The sequence below is a fragment of the Sarcophilus harrisii genome, chromosome 2 (genome assembly GCF_902635505.1).
Source record: "Sarcophilus harrisii chromosome 2, mSarHar1.11, whole genome shotgun sequence".
Lineage (NCBI taxonomy): Eukaryota > Metazoa > Chordata > Mammalia > Dasyuromorphia > Dasyuridae > Sarcophilus > Sarcophilus harrisii.
The window spans coordinates 199,739,211-199,747,549 of record NC_045427.1 but is presented as its reverse complement, the minus strand read 5'-3'; the positions used below and the strand labels follow the sequence as shown (position 1 = coordinate 199,747,549).

Sequence of the window (8,339 nt, the reverse complement as noted above, 5' to 3'; positions counted from 1 at the left end):
ATAAACAAATTAGGAGCACAAGGGATATTTTATCTATCAGATGTTTGGAGATGGGAGGAATTTATGACCAAAAAACTAGAAAATATTATAATAAAAGGCAAAATTGATAAACTTTGATTGTATTAAATTAAAAAGGCTTTGCATAAATAAAACCAACAGAAACAAAATTTAAAGGGAAGTACAAAACTGAGGAAAAATCTTTATAGCCAGTATTTCTGATAAAGATCTCATTTTTGAAATGAAGAACTGTGTCAAATTGATAAGAATACAAGTATCTTTTTAATATTTGACCAATTGATAGTCAAAGGATATGAGCAGACAATTTTTAGATGATGAAATTAAATCCAATTATAGTTATATGAAAAAAATGTTCTAAATTACTATTGATTAGAGAAATGTAAATTAAAACAACTCTGAGGAACCATTTCATTCCTCTCAGATTGGCTAAGATATCAGGAAAAGATAATCATAAATGTTGGAGATGTGAGAAAACTGGTACACTAATGCATTGTTGTTGGAATTTTGATAAGATCCAAAGATTCTGGAGAACAGTCTGGAACTATGTCCAAAAGGCTATCTAACTGTCCATATCCTTTGACTTTGCAGTGCCATTACTGGGTCTGTATTCCAAGGAAATCATAAAAGAAGTAAAAGGACCCACATGTGCAAAAATGTTTGTAGCAGCATTTTTGTAATACTAAAGCACTAGAAAAGGAGTGGATGCCCATCAATTGAGGAATGGCTGAATAAGCTGTGGTATGTGAAGGTAATGGAATATTATTGTTCTATAAAAAATGATGAACAAACTGATTATAGAAAGGCCTGGAAAGATTTACATGAACTGATGCTGAATGAAAGAAGCAGAAACAGGATTACATTGTACACAATAGCAGAAAGAATGTGCAATGACTAACTATGGATGACTTCAATCTTCTCAACATTTCAGTGATCCAAAGCAATCCCAACAGACTTTTGACAGAAAATGCCATCTGCAACCAGAAAAAGATCTAAGGTGACTGAGTATAAACCAGCACATGCTATGTTCACTTCTTTTTCTTATCTCTCCCCTGATTTTTCCCTTTTGCTCTGATTTTTCTTTCCCAACATGATTAATAAAGCAATGTGTATTAAAAATAGTGTTCTTCCCATTTAAAAATTTCTTTTTAATTTTTCTTTTTAATCCTCAAACTCTCCCAGTCTCTGTGCTTCCTCTAAACATTTTATGACTTTTTTTCATTCTTAAAAATCCTACATTTTACTTAAACATTCCTACCAATATATCCCTTCTTTCTCTTTTCTTGTCAGCTAAACTCCCAGGGAAAACTATTCATACTAGGTATTTCCACCTCCTCTACCATTACCCTCTTTTTATCTTTCTGCAATCTTACTTCTGACATCATTCAACTGGGATCTCCTTGTAAAGGTAAGAGATACCAGAGATCTCTTAACCATCAAATCTTATGGCCTCTTTTTGATGCTTATTTGACTTCTTTGAAGTCTTTAACAGAGTTGATTCTTATTCCTCCTAAATACTCTCTCTTCTCTAGTATTTTTTTTTTTAAATGACACTGTTGTCTCCTCACTTTAATCCCATCTTTCTAACAACTCCTCCATTTTCTTTGCTAGTTCTCCATCCAAGTCACTCCATGAACACTGGATATTTCCAAAGAGTCTACCAAGGGGCTTTTTCTCTTTTCTCTTACTTGGATGTCCTTTTTTTTTTTTTAACTGAGCTCTAGTTCTCTATTACTGAATGCCTTTTAGATGGCTTAAACTAGATTTCCCAAAGGCATCTTAAACTCACGATATCCTAAACAGAAATCGTCATCTTTTCCCAAGTCCTCCCCTCTTTCCTCTAGGATGAAATATGATTTTTGACATATAAAGCCCTTTAAAACAAGATCCCTTCCTACATTTCTAGTATTTTTATGCTGAACTTTATCCCCCCTACATGCTCCCAAGTAAATAAGTCACACTTGCATACATGCTATTCCTCTCACTCTTTTCTTCTGACACCATAGCACTGGCCTAACTGTTGGCAATACCTGAAATATTTTTCTCCTTCATATATGCAAGAAAAATCAATTGGGGAATGACTGATTTCATCACTTGTTTAATGAGATATTACCTGCAGCATTTTCCACACAAGATTTCTGTATTAAATGAAATAATATATTTAAATGATTCTGCAAACTTTAAAGTACTATATAAATGTCTTTCATTCAAAGTAATAATAATAATCTCATTCTCATTTTTATTTGTGAATTTCAAATTGAAGTGACCCTTGAAAATAAAAAAGCTACTACTTTCTTATTACATTGTTATTATCCTGATTATTTCATCATCTTTTCATTTCTTTTGATTGAGTTTAGATAGAAATAGTTCTGATAAAAGTCATGATCTTGCTATTGCTATTTATTTTTTATATTCTATTCAGTATTTCATAAGAAGATAAAATAAGTTCTTTTTGAAGTTGGATAAAAGTATTAGGATATAAGCTTATACTTGGAAGGTGCACTGAAACTATTGTTATCACACCTCAGTAGCCAACAAGAAAGGCTGATGTATACTTTATCTTCTTCCTACACATGATTTTTGTCTCCTCTGATAAGTCTCAATATTTTGAAATTTTTCATGCCATGTAGCTTGGAAATTATGATTATTTTAAATGGTAACAAATAAGGAAATGAATAGGGGGCACAATGTGTAGAGCAATGGATCTGGAGTAAGGAAGACCTGAATTCAAGTTTGTCTTTGTCTTTAGACACTTATTAGCAGTGTGACCTAGGCAAATTATTTGACCTTAATTTCCTTCAGTTTTCTCATGTATTAAAAAAATACTAATATCTATCTTCTACAGTTATTTTTTAATGGGAATGCTTCATGAATTTGTGTGTCATCCTTGTGTAGGGGGCCTGCTAATATTTTCTATATTATTCCAATTTTAGTATAGATGCTGCCAAAGCAAGCAGCCCCTACAGTTATTTTAAGGATACTGAAGAAGTACTTTGCAAATCTTAAAATAACATATTCTATAATTAAAATGTTTTTAAATTTTGAAAGAGTGAAGGAAGAAAAGGGAAAAGGAAGGGAAGGAGGAAGGAGTGAGGCTCTAAGACATCCCTGATTTATTTAATTTTCCTAGGTTGTTCCTATTCCAATTTGATAATAATTTGTTCCACAAAAGTTTGTCATATTTCATCATTTTTTCCAAGATAGGACTTTGCAACTTTGGGACTTTGTCTTTTACCTGAATTATCTCAGACCATGTTTCATATCCCATTCAGTTATTCACTAAAACACCAGGGTCCAGCCAACTTGGGATCCTGCCATCTTCCCTTACCACCCTATAAAGACTTCTTCCTCTATCCCCTTTTACCTCTTTTTCTGGGAACGGAAATCAATTCAACACTACCACAACCACTCAGGAAAGCATGATATTCTATTGCCCTATAGCTCTACTCTAACAATTCCTGTTACAGACCAGAAGGAAAAAAAAAAAACCTTTCCCAAAACACCCTGAAAAGCATCATATGTATCCCTATTAGAATCTAAATCCCTTGGCAGAAAGTAGTCTCACTTTTATATTTGCATTTGTAGTTTTCCAAGAGAAGGGTCAATCGCAATTAACTTCATTTAAACTTGGCAGTCTATTTTTTTTCTTTTTTGTGATGCAATTGGGATTAAGTGATTTAGCAAGGGTTATACAGCTAGGAAGTATTAAGTGTCTGAGGTTGGATTTGAACTCGGGTCCTTCTGATTCCAAGGCCAGTGCTCCATCTAACTGTCTCCTACCCCCTTAGCCTATCTTTCCAGTCCCCTATTCGCAATACCTGCAGTTGACAAATACCTTAAGCCTCTATTTTTCTTTGATGTGTAGTTTAATTCCCAATCATTTCCATTTTTTTAAGTGAAGCATCAGAGGGAATTTTTTTTTTCTTTTGCCTTCTTTATGTTCAGAGTTCCCCCTACAATTTTACATCAACTCATAGAGTTCAACATTTATGTAGGGATAAATCCTGTCAGACTTTATTGTGGCTTATTTCCTTCTATTTGTTATATAGAAATGTAAGAATTAGAGGAGCAATATCCTAACCCACTACCATCCCTAATCCTGCAAAATGTACTATTTTTAAAGGCATTGTAAAGGACCTGGAGGCTTAGTTAGCCCAGAGGACTAAAGGTTCATTTCATTTTCATCACTTCCTCATTGCCTGAATACAAAAGATCCAGAACTCCAGGGAGCACTGTGAGGTTAAGTTGTTAGTTGTCATAGTTAGTTCAGGTCCTGGAGTTTCACTTAGTTGAATATAATCTAGGTATCCTCAATTTCTATTTTTATTGAATATGTTTATTCAGTTATGGCCAAGTAAATCTCATGAAATTTCAATACTGAACCTAAACAACCAGGGGACTGACCTACCTACCCCAGAGTATTAGTGATGTGGTGAGTGGCAGTGAAGAGTTGAGGTGTGAGAATCCTCTTTTAGTCAGTGCAGGTTCAAAGTGAAAGAATTCACAAACCCGAAATATTAGTGGCAAAAAAGGAAATTTTATTGTTGGCACTTTAGAAGTCAGCTTTTGCTAGGAAGACTGACTTCCAAGTGACAGGATCCTGGCAGAGAAATAACAAAAGGTTTATCACTAAAAAGAGAATGTCTCTTCACAGCAGGCATGGGTCCTGGAAGGCAGCTATGCCAAGGAAAGAAGTTCCTTGACAAGGCATAGTCCTGCTTCGAGCTTCTGTAAAGAAATGAGTTTAAAATTGCCCTTTAATAGGAAATCTGAGAATGAAGTTTCCATTGAATGAAATTCCTTCAATATTGTCACTGCTCCCAGACCTAGATACTTGGAATTTCAAGCTACTCAATATCAGACCCATTTCTCCCAACTGAATGAAAATCACTTTGAAGGCTTCCTGAATGAGGATCTGACTATCAATGGTGGGAAGGGGAGGTATGATTTGCCTTAAAAAAGCCCAGTTGAATGACACCACTTAACTTGTCTAGGGAGATATGCTTTCCCAGAATGGCCTGAGACTCTGAATCTCCCTTCTTTACAGATCTAAGGGGGCACAGCTTAAAGGGGATATAGTTTCACACACCTCTACCCCCCCTCCCCCGCCCATTAGGAAGTGCATCAATTTCTCTATCACAAATATTCCATGAATCAATCAATAAATCAATGAAAGATGATTTATTATGTTATTACCATACTATCTGATAATGTACTAAGCATGAGGGTGAAATTAGAACTAAACAAGATAATCAATGCCCTCAAAAATAATAAAAAAAAAAAACTCTAATAAGTGAAGACAAAATATAAAAGGAAGTTTAATTGAAAGAAAGGATATAGTGAAGGAGTATGGTAGCAAGACTTGTGGATGACTGTTAAGTGACTTTTGGGGCCAGGCAAGATAAAATGAAAAATAACTAAGTACATGGTCAGATTAAATATCTGGATATTACCTAAAACATGACTATATCTGAAAAAATGTAGGTTAGGTGAGTTAATAGTCATTCATTTGAAATCCAGATAGTGCATCATCTACAAGGTATGAATTCCACACCTTAATGGATTAAATTTCCTATGGACTGGGGACATGATTTAGGATAGTCCCATTAGAAGAGAGGTATTCCACAGGGGAGAAGTGAGTCAATAGATAGCTGTAATAGACAGCAAAACGTATGGTTTAATTTAGAGTCAATTTGATGATGTAAGCATAAAGGAAACTAACAGAAGAAGAATAAATAAAGCTTTAAAGCTAATTCAATTCCCTAATTTTACAAGTGAAGGCGCTGAGCCTCAAAGAGTTAACTTTCTCTCTGAAGTGATTTTCCTAATATCACATCTAGATAGCAAAAGAGCCAGGACTATAATTTACATCTTTTTAGTCCCTTTCTGGTTCTTTTGTCTGTACACTATAAATGACATATAATAAAAATGAAGTGACATTTGCTTTCTTTATCCTTATTGGTCCTGCATTGCTGTCTGTAATTCTGTAATTGTATTTCATCAATGGTGAAGTAGCTCTATCCATTTGTTCCTATTGCTCATTCTTTGTAGTACTTAATGTTTTTCAAAGTAAAACTACAAAACTACTAACACTTTTAGCAATGCTGGTTCAACACATGTGAACACAAATTAGTATAAGATTAATTGTTTTGCCTGAGAAACTGTATACAGTACAAATGGATATTCTTCAAATAAGAATTTAGAGATGGGGGTGGGAATGTATCTGCCTGTTGCGCTACACAGATTATGTCCTTCTGTATTAAAAGTAGTTTAAAAATCAATATTTCTAAGTATCTACAAATATTTAATTTATATTTGTTTCTTATCAAGTAGGCACAGATCATTTTTAGTAATTTCCTAATTCCACTCCAAAATACACAAACACACACATGTCTGAAATTTAACTGGAAAATCCTGTTGGACTAATTTGGATTCAATCATATCATCAGTGTGAGGCATTTTTGTTGTTGAAATTTCTGCCATGATGCAGATAGACAACTTGTTTGTAATATAAAATCTTTGAATTGCCTAAGAGGTTAAAAAATGTCTATATTAATGCAGAGAGCAAATTTCAGATAAAGGGCTTGAACTCAGGTCTTCCTGGCTCTAAGATTTACCCTCTATTTACTGTTTCACACTGTGTTGATTTATCTAAATTAAATATCAGGGAGGAATTAAATATTACATAGGAATGTTTCTTCTATCCTCCCCGAAAGGGAGAGAGGAATACAAAATGTTAAATGAAGCCAACTTCATTTCAATTAAAGGTTGTAACTGCCCTTAGAAATTATCTAATTCAATGACTTCATTTGCTAAGTAATTTGTCAACAACCCTCCAGGGGGTAAGTAATGAACCCAGGGTTTGATCTCAGGTCATCAGATTCTAAATACAGTACTCTTTGTACTCTATTATTCCACTGAGACTAATCAGTGTTCCAGTTTTATTCTGGTTAGTTTTGGGTTATGATGAAAATTCAAATTTCATGAACATTGGTATCAGCACCATGGCTAGCATTTGTGACCCTGCTAAGACTCAAGTCAGTAGAAGAAATGGTGTTATTAATACCAGGTTTCATTGGGTTGACACACTTTCTGAGCCCTTTGGTGGCCTGGACTGTTCATAAAATAAGATTAATACCCAGGTGAAGTTACAAGAAGCAGGAAACGTACCACTTTGTTAGTTAATTTTCCCAAGGAAAAACTTCACTGATATGAAATTTGTGTTTATTTTTATTTTGATGCCTGAAAAGTATCTAGAATATACCTGTTTATTTACCCCTTATTCAAATTTTTATTGTCACCTGGTCATGTTTTATATCATTCCTATATAGCAATAAGTTACAATGTGGTTTACTGATGATTTTGAAACTTTATCCTAAAGCCGTGATTGAAAAAACCCAAATGTACTGGCATAAAAATCCTTTATCTTATTCTTTCCTATAGTACAGTCAGCTAATTCAGTTTTTCAGAAGCTATATATATTAAAATTCCTAATATTGAATTTTGCTTTGAATTAATACATAGTTGCCTTGTTTTATACGATTTAAAATATGTGAATTTTCTCTTCCATTTCTTTTCCTCATGATCTCAATTATCCAACAAAATGGAACTTACCTAATAAACTAAAGTGTGTTTGAAATAGGCTAATAAAGAAACTGTATATGATGGATAGCCTTCTTATCAATATGCTACTTTTTGTCATTTGCTTTTGTCACCAGCATTACAAGTTTTAGGATTGTATCATTACAGTAAAATAGCTCTGACTTATTAAATGACATATGATTTGACTATTCAAATAGCTGTTTTGTTATATTAACTTCCACAGCTTGAATGTGGGATCCAAATGAGAAGTCCAGAAGACTGCAGTATGTTTTTGGAGAAGAGAAAGTTATCTAAAATTCCCCACTATTTTATATATACATACAAACATACATATATATGTGCATATATATATATGTGTATATATATTTACATATATATACACTAGATCTATCCTCACTTTATGAAATATCTTTGATCTTTCCTCTTCTTTCTTCCCCTTCCCAAATTCCTCCTTTCATTCATCTTCAGTCTTTTAATCTTTCCCTATCTGCTTCTTCAAAATAGACACTATATTTCTATTCAAAATCTTGTCATCCCATTGTTGATGGAGTTGTGAACAAATTCAACCATTCTGGAGAGCAATTTGGAACTATGCTCAAAAAGTTATCAAACTGTGCATACCCTTTGATCCACCAGTGTTACTACTGGGCTTATATCCCAAAGAGATCGTAAAGAAGGGAAAGGGACCTGTATGTGCACAAATGTTTGTGGCAGCCCTCTTT

At 33.8% G+C, this 8,339-nt stretch overlaps 1 non-coding gene across 1 annotated transcript; it reads right to left on the bottom strand.

The window, feature by feature from the left end:
- Positions 1–2,865: 2,865 nt before the first annotated feature.
- Positions 2,866–2,968, bottom strand: LOC111718612. Its single transcript, XR_002769132.1, has one exon. It is a non-coding gene; the product is annotated as a U6 spliceosomal RNA (small nuclear RNA).
- Positions 2,969–8,339: the final 5,371 nt, after the last annotated feature.